Source organism: Schistocerca serialis, chromosome 11, assembly GCF_023864345.2.
Source record: "Schistocerca serialis cubense isolate TAMUIC-IGC-003099 chromosome 11, iqSchSeri2.2, whole genome shotgun sequence".
NCBI classification, from domain to species: Eukaryota; Metazoa; Arthropoda; class Insecta; order Orthoptera; family Acrididae; genus Schistocerca; species Schistocerca serialis.
Genome location: NC_064648.1, coordinates 33,630,608 through 33,646,906, shown reverse-complemented (window position 1 = coordinate 33,646,906; position 16,299 = coordinate 33,630,608). Strand labels below are relative to the sequence as shown.

Here is a 16,299-nt window from a genome sequence, read left to right as displayed (position 1 = left end):
ATGATCTCAACATAGCAAATACTGAGGATCAACTGTCAGGCATTTTTAATTATAAATAAACGACTATCAGATAACACGTAATGTACTATCATTATAGCAAACTGCGTTTAGGTACTGCGATTTCGGATACTGAAAGCTGTTATTAAAGTAACAGTAAGTTTGTGTTCTGGGGTGGCCGCTTTTCTAAAGGAGACAGCGGACAATCAGGGACGGTGGTCATGGTGTCTGTTTCTGGTGGAATAAGAGGACACGAATAATCAAATGTGTGGAAGGGAACACCGTAGTGAAAATAAAAAATTGCCATGTCTTGATCGGAGTTCGTCTTCCCTTCGTGTAGGTTGGTGGCTAAGTTAACGAGAGGCGCCGGCCGCTTCGGTGGGTCCCGCCCCGTGGCTCAGCGCCGGCCGCTTCCAGAGAGCCGCGGAGAAGCTTGCCGCTGCCGCTGCCTCGAGCCGAGCTGTCGTGGCGACCGGCCTTTATAAGCTGCCGACGTTTCGTTGCGCCTGCGGCAACAGTCAGTCGCTGAGGCAGTGAGAAAGCCCTGTCGACTGTAGGAGGCGGAGAATTCGCGGAGAAATAAATCCGGCTTATCTAGTTATAGTATTTCACACTTGTGTTTCAGGCAGAAATATTTGTAGCAGTGTTATCAGCGCAAAACCGAGCGATAGAGATTTCTTTGTATCATAAAAAGAGCTTTACGTTTTCTGTCATCAGAGAGGCCGCACAGATCAGATTTGGCAACAATAGTTTCAACTTGGACAGTGGCTGCTCTACACAGCAGTTCGCCGAATCATTTACGCCCCGAAGCAGTATTGCCAATTTAGCGACTTTGTCGCTAGAAATGGCGACTTTTGCCTTCGTCTTAGCGACCAAAAAAAAAAAAACTTTCCAGCGATAAAAATTACTTAGCGATTTATCTGGCGACTTTTGGAGTACTGACGACTTTTGAAGTAAAATTCAAAACTATTTTTGGCCAGTATTTTCATTAACAAAACTAAGATTTTAACTACAGAATGGGTACTACACTGACTTTGTTCTAGATTTACTAAGTTAAATTAAGTTCTTTTAGCAGATCATGTAGCATTGTTCAGCATTTAGTAAACCTGAATGTGGGAATTGCCTACAGAGTAAGAAAACCTTGACTATAGAACAATTCATTATTGATTACCCACTAGCCTGTTATAGTCGATAGCGTATCGATCTATAATTCTTCAACTTTTGAACTCCCTTTATTTTTCAAACTGACAAAAAACGTACGTAATGTTATGTATAATAAAATACATTTCTGTCCAGCAACCTCTAATTTTTCGAAATGTTATCTTGCAGTCAAATTATTACCACATGCACAGTGGTAACGCAAGAACAATTCGGTGGGGGTATCTCAGACATTATTACGTTTTAAACAATGAACAATATGACTGATATCGAGTTACCGAGTGAGTAGATTGTTTCATGACCTCTAGTTCTCCTGAGTTTTAATGTATTTTCAGTGATTACAAACTCGTGAAACTTATGTTGTGGTGCCTGACATAATGGATTTACCGCAGAAGAAGCAGTACGCTCAAAAATATCGGGATGCGTGGGAAGCAGAACCTGAATTCAGTGGGTGGCTGAAACCAGTCGCTGGAGACTTATCCAAGGCAGGATGTCAAGTACGTGCAACAGAGTTTTGTGATAAATTGTGTGATATTAGAAAGCATTCGAAAACTATTACCTGTAAAAATTCTTCCGAAAACTACAGTTAGAATAGCAGGCAGAGCTGAAGGCGCCCTTTCTTTATTTATTGCCTAACATTGTTCTATTTTAGCTCTAGATCATTTAGGAATACTGTGCAAGAAGGTGTTTTCCGGTGATGACATGCAATCACATGGTACAAAGTGGACTAACGTTATAACTGAAGTTTTGGCTCCATATTTTACACAATCATTGGTTGAAGATATAGGTAACCAAAAATACAGCGTACTAATAGACGAATCCACAGCTGTATCAATATCTAAAATGCTAGGTATCGTTATACGGTACTATAGTGAAAACAACAACCAAACCATTAGATCAGTATTTATCAAACTCGCTGTAGTAGAAACTGCAGATGCAAGAAATCTGGCTGCTGTTCTTGTGACTTCTTTGAAAGATCTCAAACTTCCAGTCGCTAATATGGTAGGAATTGGCACAGATAATGCTTCTGCAATGGTTCGAATAAACAATGGGCTTTTCGAATAACTCAAGAGAGAATATGGTTTGAAGGGTTTGATACTGATCCATTGCATTTGTCACTCTCTTCAGCTTACAGTTTCGCACGCCTCAGTGAATACCATACCTAGAAACATAGAGTTTCTTGTACGGGAAACCTACAATTGATTCTCCATTTCACCAAAAAGACAAGAGGAATATGTCTGTGCAACACGTTGGCTTTTAATTGAACCAGCAATACGAAGAATTCTGGAGCAGTGGGAAGAACTACAGCTACATTTTTTCATTTCCCATGGTTCAAGACAATTTTTACACTGCCAATATTTTGTACAAGATGTATTGTGACAACTCAAATCATCTTTACATGATTTATATTAAACATGCTTTAAAAGACGTACAAATAGCAATAAAAGCTTTTGAAGAAGAAGACAATAAACCCCACTAAATTACTAGACACGCTTGTATTTCTCATGCAGTCACTCGGACAAAACATAGTTTTTCCAACTGTTCATTTGTTGACAACACCAGTCCCAAGCGAATGTATGTACACAAGTCCGAAGCTTGGCTTTAAACAGAAATTGTCTGAGTCAAGTTTGTCTGAAGAAAATGAAGTTTATTTGAAGAAGAGATGCATTCAGTTTAGTCTGAAACTCATAAAAGAAATTCAACAAAGACTGCCGAGTAACGTTACGATCCTGAAAAAAAAATGTCTATGCTGAATGTTGAAGAAACACTAAAAGTCAATAAAAATAATGCTGTAGCGGATGTAGCCAAATAATTGCGTTTTAGTGGCGATTTCACAGACGGTATGCTGCAAGAATGGCATAATACCAACTTCATGAGGTGGAATAACACTACTAGTACTGTTCGACTTTGGAGTGAGGTTTTGCAGTATAAAAATGCCGCAAGGGAGAGTCCTTTTTCTTTGATTTCACAGCTAGCAATGACTGTTCTATGCCTACCGCATTCAAATGCAGAAGTGGAAAGAATATTCAGTTCTATGAACATTATAAAAACTAAACAACGTAACAGATTATCGTTGAAGACAATGCTTTGATCATATTAGGAGACCAGCTGAAGAAACAAAATAAAGATCGTGCATCTTTTGACATGTCGTCAGACGTATTGGAAATGTAAATAAAATAGCTAACATATGTACATATCCCAGGCCACTGATGATGCCTTGCAGAAAATAAAGGCGAAACGCGTATGGCACTAAAATTGTGTTTTATTCAGTTTCTGTCAGACGGTCGATAAGTAAAAATTATTAAAATACCGTAGTATTGGAGCTTATTGGAGCGAACAAAAATTACTCTTTTGGGACAAAACCAGTCGAACTGCAACATCATCTTTTGAGCGACGTTCAACCCTCTACATCAACTACAGTTCTGTCAGAGCATGAAACAGAAGAGTTATTCGATCTTCCGAGTGACGACGATGAATAGCTCACATACCGGTATGTGTATATTTTGTAACCTAATTTTAGTTCTTGCTTTCTTCTCTTACAAATATAGTTGTATATTTCTAGTTCTATTTGACTGCAGTGACTGAAAACAACAATTTATATGTTGCGTCAATTATGATAACATGTTTTATTAAACGTTAGCGTATTTTATATGTACGTTGTTGCAAGCGATGCGTCACTTAATTAAGACAATATAGCAATTACGTATGAGACACATATTAATATTTTATTAACCCCCCCCCCCCCCCCCCCCACTGGCTTATTGCACCATTCACAGCACGAAATTTTCAGTACACCCCTAGTAAAATAACTTTTAGCGACTTTCTAACTAATTTTGATATTTAATCTAGCGAGGCAACACTGCCCCGGAGTGTGGGCACGGCGTCGCAGAGATGGACATATTTCCTGGCAGCACGACGACAGTGATACGGTCCAGGAAGAAAAAGGTGATGGCCATTTTCAAAATAATCTTGAACTGTTACTAAACTCGGCGAGAAGACGGACAGCTTCTGCTGCAAGAATGCCGTCGCGAGCAACTCCGTTCCCAGATGTAACGGAATTTTCTGCCCACGGCTGTTTTCGTGGCAATTTATAAACACCGTCTCATCATAATTTATGAGATACTGAGTAATTGCGTTTACGATGGTGTGATGCAGGCCTTTTTGCAGCTGTAGCTTAATGAAAGAACGCAACATTTGTTATCGTGTTTTCTGTGGATTAGGGGAGACAACACAATGCAGTTTCAGTCTATTCTCCTAAGCAATCAAAGAAAAAAACAGAAGATTTACCCCGCGTTGGTCAAATCACTTCATTGCCTCGCTAGTAATGGTGACCTCATTTCACAGCGTCTCTGGTTTGGAAACGGAGATTCAGCTGTGGCCAAAAGTTTGCTACCGTCACTAACTACTTACTCACTTCCCAAAAGAAGCAGGTTTCTAGCCCTTCACTACTATCGACCGTCTCTCAGACCGCTGCTAATTTTTCTGCCGAGATATTTCTCACACCCCTGCAAAGCCAAATGGACCCTTCCACGTACCTTCCTATTGGCTGTCAAGCTACACGTGCCAGCATTCTTGCATTGTTGCTGCTCTTTGTTTCGTAATTATTAGCCTTGAGAGGTCTCACAGACGTACCGTAGTGTTTGCGTGCCGCGTTTTTATTGCATGCTACTGTTTCTCCATGGCGGGGAAAGCAGCGCTTTCTGTGCAACGTGTGTTATGTGAGACAGATGTCTTCACTTGCAAGATGAGCCTCAGACACTGAAAGAAGAATTCGAAAATCGAAAAACGTGCACCTTTTGCCCTCCTCGTCTGAAGAGGAAAACAAGGTATCCATGGCAACAGCGCGGTGTTCCGATTTGTTTGGAGTGTTCCAGGAAGGTCTGCGTGAAGTGTTTGCAGGTGGAAATTGACTGAAGTATGATTCAGTGGCACATGAAAACAAGTATTTAGTTTTTACTTGTAATTTTAGAAGTAAAGTGGTGGCAAAGTTTCTCCATTCATAGACTTATGGACTGAAATATTCGCTCTGCATTGCAAAGTGAGTCGTAAACTGAAAAGTTGACTTGACACACAATTCATCGTTAAGTCATGTCGGATTTTTCCACCTAGTTATATTGCCAGTTTGTAATATAATCCCTCTGATGAAAATCTAACTGTGAGTAGAGAGCTAACTATTTGCTGTTATTTTCATAACTCATAAAATAAAAATACACTCCAGATTTCGCTTTGTGTTAATTGTCGAAGTGTTTAAAATACCGCAGTGTTTTTAAAAATGAAATTTCTACAAAAGCCACTTCTAAGAAGTGTAATGAATGACTGGAAGTCAAGAAACTATATATATTCAGCAAAATTCTGGTTTGATGTATAAAATAGAAAAATGCGGTCTGTGAGACCCCTCCATAGTAATTGTGTTCCTGTGAATGACCATAGTAGTTAAGGGCTAGTACGGACTTTTCAGACAAGTCTGAGAGTGGACATCAAACTTTGTACGAGCACCTACTACTGATAAATTTCTTCCCTGTCGTCATCAAGGCAACTTTCATACTGATTTGATACGTGGCTTGAACGTGTAAGAAATCACAGCACTACTTTGCAGAGGACGCAAACTACAACGAAAACTCTTTGACAACAAAGGTTCCACGATTCGATTGTCGATGCAGAAAACAAAGCGATGGAAATTTGTGTGTTTCGCAAATGTAAGCCCCCGTGTTCCTAACGGTCTTTATATGTTTTGAGAGTACATTAAAGGTTTAGCTGAACAAAAAGTACACCACTTGACTGCTACAGCTTAGTAACCGAAGAATTTCTTCAACACTGGGGTGTAAATTTCATTCTCTTCAGAAAGCGGCGCTATACCCTGTTCGTCATAAGAATAAACCTGATGTAAACATTACGCCATGTATTCTTCCGCGTTTGCTCGAATCTCATTGGATTTCGTTTCACGTGGAGCGGAAGCCAAGCTGTGTCCAGTACAGTCAAGTGCGATCACAAGGGTACGTTTTATGCTGCGTTGCACAGACATACAGACTGAGCTATAACTCCGTACAACAGCTTCACCGGCGCATTAAACTCGGACAGCAGTGGCCAGCTAGCGGTCCAACTAACCTGCACTGCTGAGACCAGATGCAGTTGAGACGCAGAAAGAGACGGGCAAAGAAAGCATATAGCTTCAAATGTCACTTAATTTTTAAAACGAATGAAATAATATTCGGCAAAAGTCCGGCACTGCCGCTCGCTTCTTAGGCGGCGAGACGCAAAGCATAAAATGCTCTCGTTCTTACCTTACATAGGATTCTGATTACAAACTAGTGTGATGAAAATTCCCAACTCATAACGTAAACGCAGGGTAATTTTTCTGAGCGAACTGTGTGTGATGCAAAAGCGCACTGCAGCAATTTCACCGTAATGTTGAATACTGAAGCTAATGAAGGTGTTGATTGCAGTCCGTCGTCAGGGAGACTCTTAGCTCCTTCCCCACCCGTATCCGAGAAATTCACTACTCTGACGACGAGTCGATCAGCAACAGAATCCACGAAGCCAACCAGGCGCCGCACTTCTCCTCTTCTTTTCTGCCGTCCTGGATCCCTCCAGCGTTCGCCACTGACATGTGAAAAAGCTGCGTCTGTTAGTTCCAGTACGTGTGGCAGCTTAACAGTGTTTTGTTATTTCTCGGGACAAATCCCTTAACTTGGCTCCAGATCAGCTCTGTTGGGTTCATACTGTAATGGCACAGTGGAAAACGTTAAAAGGCAGCATTTGTATGGTGTGCTCGATGCTGTGAAAGTGATTGTTTTCCTTGTTCCCACGGTACTTATCTACATCTGTGGTATAAAACAATCCGGATAGTCCAAATAAAGAGTATTTGGCGTTTCATTTTTGCCTTAAAAATTACATTGTTATGATTTATTAACATTTATTAACAATGCTTCATAGAATATCGATAATTAATAATATGTATTTGAAATGAAAACAGGAATTTCGTGTGTAATAATGTAATTAGAAAGAATAAGGCGTGCATCATTCATAAAATATGACAATGAATTTTACAATTAAGAGATGTAGCTATTTCAAATTGAACAAGAAAAAAAAGTGACTTGGACGAGGCTTGAACCAGTGGACCATGATATACAGAGAATAATAATTACTAATCTGCTAGGTTACCGATATTTTTGATCTCATTTTGTTTGTTGTATTCGTTCGTGGCGGACGTTCCACGGCTCTTGTTCAAGTTCATCGTTTGTCCACTGACTCAGTTAATATTATTACAGACGGCAGATACGACGCTCACCGAACACACTTTTTTTTTTAATATCAGTTTGTTCGTTTTTGTTCGTTGTATCTGCTCGGGTCGTACGTCGCAAGACACCCGTTTCAGTTCGTCGTTGATCCATTGACTCAGTGTTTTTATTACAGGGGGCAGCTAACCCTTTGACCGAACACGCAGAGTTACCGTGCCGGCAACACACTGAGATACCATGCCGACATGGCTTTGAAACTGAACTGTATCTAATAGAGTATCTTGGATATCTTGGAAGCCGATTACTTCTGTAAATTTACGAAAAACATTGAGAACAGCCTATTTCTCGGCACTTTTTAACTGTGTCCCACACGCGTGTTTCACCACGGAACAGGAAGCAGCCTCGGCCACTAACAGCGCGGCAGTCAGGGCTCCCCAGTACAGAGGCAGTGACTGTACACGGCTTGTGGAGTAAAAACTACGCAGCTAAAGCGTGAGTAACAAACACATTGATGGCCGGTTAATGCATTTGAATATCTTGAAAGTTTCATTTAACGTAACTTGGTAATAAGATACCTGATACATAAGTAGGAGCTACTTCCAAGAGTGTAACAACACCAGTGTGTGCGTGCTGCGGCTTCTGACCAGTCATCCCGTTTGTGTTTGTTTACATCAGGTTTATTCTTATGATGGGGTACAGCAGCAACAAAGCTCTGTGGGCTGCAGGAGAAGGAGAATTAACTGAAAGGAATTCAGCTTCTACAACTATGTGCAAATGTGGTCAACGTCTAAATGTCTTCAAAATTAGTACAGTGTAATTATGCGGGTATGACGCTGGTTTCGTCATTTTGAGTGTCGCGTGCTGGCGTTCCTGTGACGTGGCAGGATATAGTCGGCCGACCGGGTTGGGAGCCATTCGGTGACATACAGGATGAGTCAGGAGCAAAGGTACCTGCTTTGAGGGGTCATAGTATTAGTGATACTGAATACTACTCCGAATGGTTTACGAGGTAGAACACACTGTTATTTATTTTCTGTAGTACCATACATTGTCACTGTTCACAATGTGCCACAGTAGTGTAGAGCAAGCTGAGACGAACCGTTTGGTACGGGACACTTGTGGCCTATCAAGTCAGGAAACGGCCTCAAATTCGTCTACAAAAACTACATAAACTACACCGCATGCGCGTCGAGCGACTTTTCCAACGTTCTGGCGCTCTCTTCGCACAAACCATTAGTTCTAGATAAAAAAAATGAATAGGAACTCTTCTGTAGGAAATTTAATATAGCTTAATTTTGTACTGCGACGCGTTTTCACTGGAGGCTGCGGTTTTCGAGTTATTCAGGAAAAACGTACAAAAGTGATATTAAACGTGTTCTATTTCGGAAACCATTCGGAATAGGGCATACGTCCGTATGAAGTTTTTTGTTGAGAATCACTAATACTGTCACACCTCAAAGCATGTACCTTTCCTCCTGACCCACCCTGTCTGTGTAGCGTACGTAAAAAATGAGTAATTTAAGCACCGCTGGTTGAGCGAGGTTTGCAATCCAGCTTCGTTATACAGGTTGCGGAGAAGCAATTTGACCAAAAGTGTAGGGTGAAAAGGCAGCGTGAAACATAGGAATTTGAGTAGAGCAACTAGGGGTCGCAACTGCGTATTTTCGGCGCTACGGGGACGTAATTCAAATCTCACACACGGACGTCTTTGCTGTAAATGATCGGTAATTTACAGAAAATGTGTGATTAATCAGGCTGTTAGGACTGACCAACCGTCACGATGGCAACAATATAAACTTACGGCATTATTTACACGTGTATCGTACTAAGCTGACGTAACATGCAGCACTTCTTCACAGACGAAGAGAATCAAACCTCCATGTTTCATGTTTGAACATGTCTTTAAGAGGTCAAAATGAGTGAAGAACGAGCCAACACTTAATTAATATAGGTATGTGTAGCAAATGTTCAGTATGACCACCGTTTTCATGTTGGCATAGTGCCGTAAATATTCAGCTGCCACCTCAACTCGCAATGGCGAAACCCCTTTACTTGATGCTCTCTTTCTGGCCTCCACTTTTGGTCGAGTTCTTTTTCCTCTTCCTGTATCTACCAGACGTGACACGACAGACTAATTGTCGAATTCTCAGAGGTGTAATACACTTCACCTGTGGTAGAAAGTGTCAAAAACAGCAGAGTGACAGAATGTGTTGGTAGAGATTTATTACGTTAAAGTTCAGTAGACGGAAGCTATGTAAAAGGAAATGCGATACATTTAGCCAAGCCGCCGTGAAGTAAGGTGTAAAATACGTTTGTTGGTTACAAAAAGTCCTCTAGTAAAGAAGTGAGTGTCGTGACAAGGGTGAAGGTCCCGCTACGATGCGGCGACATCTGAGAGCCTACAGCATCGGTGTTAATGAGAGGAAAGACTGCGCACCTTTGGTCAACTGTCTAAGCAGTGAAAATGAAGCGAAACTTTAATTGGGTTGATCACATCCCTCCTATAATCGGGAGTAAATGTGAAATAATTTTATAGCGTCTGCGATGTGGAAGTGATGTCTGAGAGACTGACGGCTAGGCTGATATTAGCTGCTCTTTGTATCTCGTCATATACCTACGACACAGCAACCTATGGAAGCAAGTAACCCTCATTTCTTCTCTTGACCGGAACCAAACCATAGTCCACTTATTTACCTTTTGTCTGTAATGAAATAGTAACGCAAATTCCGGAAACTGTTTTTCTCTAAGTGATTTTGTTACATTAGTCGATTCCACTAGGGTCAAGAGACGCCCCGATCTTTATGATTTTTGCACGCATGGTCTCTGCAATGCAACTGTGCTTGACGAAGTGAACTCGCCAGTCTTTATGTAACACGGAGAGGAGACACAGACAGACAATGCAGAGCACGAATTCCTTACGGACGCCAGAGAAATCGTGAGTTTGGGGAGTGTGAGAAGGAGGCTGGCCGTAGGGGGACGTTCAAAAGTCTCGCGCACGACCTTTGAGGCGTTCATAGGCGCTTTATTAAGCGGCCAGGATTACGCTGGTTGCGGAAACAAGTGCTGGAAGCATATTTCACAGGAAAACCTTAGGAGTTCAGGGATGGGACCAAACTCCTCATCGAGTAAAGACACATTCCCACCTGAGTGCAGAATTGCCACTGGCAGATCAGTTTGCAGAGACTGCCCCCTGTAGTCACACTACTTGACCTTCACAGAAACTGACTGAGGACCAGATACGCTTCCCTACGTACGTATATCACTGTAATCGGAAATTCGAATACTAGAGAACAATTGTATCATAGCAAATGTCTCGCAAAAGTCTTTCACTCACACTGAGGAATGATTTCGAGACAGTATGTAAACATACTTATCGCGCCGAATTGTGGAACAACTTTGCGAAGTATAGCATACTTTATAAGATGAAATGAAAATGGTTGCTATCGTTTTTGGTGGTCATCATCAAATTGCGGGACTGTTTTATTATATAGCAAGAATGTGAAACACACTACTGTAGAATTTCGAGATGGAAGACGCTACAGAAATATTATTAGCATGTTGTGAAAAGAGGACACGTGATCCGTTTATCGAGGAGAGAACAAAGCGATAAAAAATTCTAGTTTCTCGTCTGATGCCCGGTGAGCTACACACGATCGGACAGATATCGGCCATTTACACGCTTTCAAAGTGGATCAATAACTATACTCGAAAAAATGAGACGTATTAAATGGGCAAAAATTCTTCTCTTCAGAGAAGCACGGATCATTTTAGGGTACTTGTATTCTAATAAGAAGAATGTAAGGCCAGGCTTTCTCGATTACAGGGGTAGCATTTGTGGCAGTGCAGAGCCGTTCGTGATGAATGAGATGCGAGTGTCGATGTTACGACGTCATCATAGTGTAGCAGCAAGACACGCCTGCCGTGATCTTTAGTTAATGAGGCACTGTCGCAAGGAAACTGCAGAAATGTTCCCTCAGCCCTTCATAATACGAGATAAAATAACGACTTTTTCATTTCCATTATCAGCACGACAATTATAACAGCCGATTAATATGTGGACGGAATATGTAAAGGGCGACAGAACCACTTGGCAATGGAAGAAGCCGCAATAAGGAAAACATGCCAAGCAGTCAGCTTGTAAAACACAAATAAGGCGACAAAAATTATACGTAAGCCGCAGAGTTGCAAACGGTTATATATACACCACTGAGGTGTTTTTACAGTGTGTTGATGCTAGAGCCACACAAAAGTGGACCCTTGAAATTCCATAACTTCCTGAAATGACGAAACTTTTCGAGTGCTAAATGTATTTTCTTAGTGAGGTCAATAACAGACCAAGCTCTGTCGGTTCTAAAATATATGTAAACTTTCATAAGTAGCTTTCTACGTAAGCAAATTCGTCTCCGATGCTGGTTTGACGACTATTGTCTTAGCGTTAACAGTCTACAGTCATTTCCAAGCCTTGTTTACATTTCAAGCATGCTGGAAGCAGTGTCGCAGACATCGACACCCTCTTTGGCAGCACGGCTGCAGTCAGCTGGTCCAGAAGGAGACGGCTGAGAGTTTCGTCCGGATCTTGATTCGTTATTCACGTTTAACGCGGCAAGAACGCCGAAAGCGTGCGTCACAAGAATGTCGCTGCGAAATATTCCTTTTACAGTTGCAACGAAATTTTTCGGCACAGTGCTGTTTTCACGGCGTTTTATAAACTGCACATCTTATTAATTGTTCGTTTATGCACTGCTAGAGAACTGAAAACCCTTGAACTGAGGAAAAATGTAATTAGAATGAAGAGCTGAGCAAACGTTTAACTTTGGAGCGAGAAAAATTATTGCCGCTTACATCAGTAAGTATCATTTTCTAGTGAGGAATAAGGCAGGTAGTTTCTGCTGGAGTGAACGACCACTTTTGCGATACGCTTTCCACGTCTGCATACGAGCTCTAGCCGCTGTTTCACAATAATAAATCATTATCACGGCATGTGAACAAACCGCTGGTCGACGCTCAAGTAACACGTTTGAATGCTGACGTGATAATTAAGAAGCCAGGAGATGACAAGTTTTTATATCCCGTCCATGGCTACTGCGAAAATAATGAACTGTTTTTATATGCCGACAGATTGCGCAATAGAGCACACAACTGTTTGCTGTAGGGAGGTGGGAGTGTTATGCAAACATGACGCCACAAGTGGTTAGTGGAACTCAGTGTCGTTTGTCAGTAAAGAATACAATACGTAACCTCATTTGGGAAGAAAGATAACTTTCCCGAATTTGTCTGTGGAGCCATACCTCTAAATGTGTCCTTATGCAGCCTAATCACAATTTTGTGTGCCCCACCGACGTAATTTATCGTTTACAAGTTTACATGCTTATTACCGTGCTATATGTAAAGTCTCAATGCTGTTTGTACATATATTAACATTTTTTCCCGTTTTCATTTACTTCATAAAACGGCCATTGATCGCGAGGAAGTTAAACCGCCGACATTCCGGAGCGCTAGCAGCGACAGTCAGTCGCTTGAGGCAGCGACAAAGCTCTGTGGGCTGCAGGGCAAGGAGAATTCACGCAAAAATAAACTCGTCTTCTTCATTACTGCGATCTGCTAGTTCAGTTAAATGTGCTGAAAATCAAAACAATGTCATTACGTTTGTAAGTCATTCAGTGGCGTATCTGCAACATATATAACTTGAGCAGTGCTGGTTGAGCGAGGTTTTGTCATCCAGCACCGTTACACATGACAGACGTGACGGGACAAAGGTGCTGACCGCATTCTCAGGAGTTACATACTTAATCTTTGATAAAATGAATGTGCTTAAAACGGTAAAATGATGGAATGCCGTCGTATTGATTTTTACCTTAAAAACACAGTAGGAAATTCGGCATCGGTAATCGCATTACCAAAACCGATTTGATACTGTTTACAGGACGAACCAGAAGGGGTCCTTGCACATGGGTTTATGAAGAGTGTGTTTATTAGCCGTATGTAGGACTGTTAAGCAAGTTTCATATTTCCATTGAAGCAGTTACATTGAATATTAACATATCGTTCGTTTCCCAGAACGGGATGACAAAAAATATTTTTGCACTTTACGTTTCTTCTCTGTTCTATATTTATAATTTTATACGAAAAGCTATTAAAAGACCTATCGCCATTATAATGTACTTCATGGTTGTGTGACACAATGGAGACGTATTACTCTGTTTATTCTTTTTAGCGTCTCATTGTTACAGAAATTCCAGAGCCAGTACTGCGTAAGTAGACCACAGCCCCCTGTGAGAGGCTGGCTGCAGTTGGTACCTGCCGCCCTCTCAGCAGTTGGCAGCACTGGCAGCGTGGCAGTCCCTGCGCCTTCTGTTGTCTGCCGCATTTGTAGCGAGCTGTTTCCAGTGTGAAGACGTGCGTCCGCATTTTGTGCTGCAGCTTCCGAGTTGATATCTACTTCTCCGTTAATAAGGTAAAGGTGACCATTTCCATTCGTTCCCGCTATGTTGAATTATTTACGTTTGTTTTTGAAAGGCCGTGGTAGTTGTGCGGTTTCTGTGTTCTCCATCGAGGCTATTGCGTATAAAGAAGGTTACTATGTTCTCAAAATGCTAGCGAATTACGTATTAAAAATCTTGGTATTTTTAAGCGCTATCGAAATTCCAGTTAAATCTGCTGTTATACTGACTATAGGCAAGAATGAAAAGCACAGTCACGGACTAGATATTTTTGTCATTTTCGCGCCATTTTGTTGAATTGTTTTCTCGAAATATTGCGTTGTACTCGTTACGTCTGATGTATACAAGAACTACCCTGCTTGTAGGTGGGGAATAACGTAACGGAATGGAGCTTGTTTCTCCCTGTCCTGTATTTGCAAACAGCAAGTTGATATTTTTACTTTTGTGGGGTAATGTTTTCGGCGACAATTCCGCCTCTTGGGTAGTCAGTCAGATAAGGTTGTGCCCCATTTCGTCTCTATTGTATTTGTGTAATTGCAGAAATCAATGAATTCTTACGTTGACCTCAAAATGTTTGCCGTTATGGGTTTAGTACTGCATACACGTAGGCTTATAATCGTATATCTTCAGACTGACTGTGGCTTATTCTTACCAAACTGCAATCCTTTTTCTAACAATGTAAGTATTTGAATGAGGAAAACAATACCGTACATTAAGCGCCTAAACTGAAACATTTTTTTGCTAAAACCAGTCGTCCTCAATGTATTTTCTGAAAAGACTTAATCGTTGGTCAGAACGATATAGAAATACGTGGTGTGACGATTACAGATGTTACTGCAGCAAACTATTATCCATATTCGTGATGGAGCAGTGCACAGGCGAACTTCTGGTTCACAGTATGTCCGTTGGACTCACCAACTGGCAGTTCGCTCGTGGACTGATCTACAACAAAAGGTTGTGAAGTGTCTCTTCCGGGGTAGTATATTTATTTATTTCTATTTTTCTCATTAGTTCGGAGTCTTCAAATAGACGCGCGAGTGTAATTCTGTGGCCCAAGATGCAAAATTTGTTGAATGCATTATTAGCTTCGGCGTATTTGTACTTTCAGAGCATGGACTCAAATATTGAAATCATTCTGGACCCACGCAACATGTTCAGGCTGTGGTAGTCAAATCCTGGCTCTCGGCGTAAGCTGGAAAGTAAAATCTCAAAACTAGTCTTGCTCTCGTCTGCAGCTGACTGCTGTGAAAAAAATTGTTAAACGTTAAAGCGGGCTATCTGAGCTTCCGCATTATTTCGCATTATAGGGCGACGCGTAATGGCGTGTGTTGAAGCAGAGGCCGCTAAAATTGTGGAGCTGTAAACGTCTTAAGGAAAATTAATTCGATGCGAGGAACATGATGGCTCACTGTACATCGAAATAACGCACATTTAAACTTTAACGTACAGTATTAGCAACATCTAACTTACGTGGTACAGTATGTCTTCTACCTATTACAACAATAATCAAGGAGCGTTATTCTCCCGTATTAATTGCACAGAAGTTTACATTTAAGAAGTATACTCTTTGATACGAAGAGCAAATTTAATATTTACTATAAAATTTTACGCCGTCTTTGCGGTCGGTGATATACGAGGTTCGTGTGCATTTACTTCGTCGCGAGATAAATTTATCGTCCAAAGTTTTTTAAATGTATTTACGACACAATTGTCGCTTGGTAGAAACTGAGGCTTCACATATATATTGTTGTTACATAAAACCACAGGAGTTGAGTAACACTTCATTAGGTTAAGTAAGGAATTAATCAACTGCTGCTGCGGTTTTAACTAGAATACATTCTTATATCTGTAGTTGCCTAAAATGTAAAGTGTATTATTACGTAGAGCAAGCAGTGCAGTTTATATCACAGCAAGCGGATCTCTTGATACTAATACGCAAAGAGTAATTTCAACGTCTTTTGTTGAAGTAAACGAAAAAATAGGAATGCGAACAGTAGACAAACGTCCAGGTGCAAGGAGTGATATAACCTCCTCACTACGTCCCTGAAACCCTGGTTACGCTGATAGGTCAGTAGCACAGGTGTTCTAGGTTAGGTTGGAATAAGACGGTATGGTTGGAGACGAGTAATCCATTGGATGTGAATGGGCAACGGATTGCTATGCAGCATCGCCTGACGTCCACATTTGCAGTGTAATTAAGGCACTTTGCCATATACAGGGCGAGTGAGGAGGAAAGGTACATGCTTTCAGATGCGGTAGTATAAGTGATACTGAACAAACAACTTCAAGTGGCCATATGGCATATTGCGAATGGTTTCCGAGATAGAATGTTTATTACTTCTGTACTTTCTCCTTTAATAACTCAAAAAGTGCACAATCCAAGGAAAACGTGTGTTAGTACACAATTAAACTAAATTTGCTGCTAAAAAGTCCTATTTATTTTTTGTCTATGACTAACAGTTTGC

At 41.1% G+C, this 16,299-nt stretch overlaps 1 protein-coding gene across 1 annotated transcript in view; it reads left to right on the top strand.

Annotated features, from left to right (window-relative positions):
* The first annotated feature begins 13,754 nt into the window (after positions 1-13,754).
* The window catches only part of LOC126427156 (poly [ADP-ribose] polymerase tankyrase-1-like), an 88,652-nt gene continuing 86,107 nt past the window's right edge, over positions 13,755-16,299 (top strand). Inside the window, exon 1 of the mRNA XM_050089382.1 lies at positions 13,755-13,848. The gene's annotated coding sequence lies outside the window, so the exon portion shown is untranslated. The remainder of the gene's footprint in view (positions 13,849-16,299) is intronic.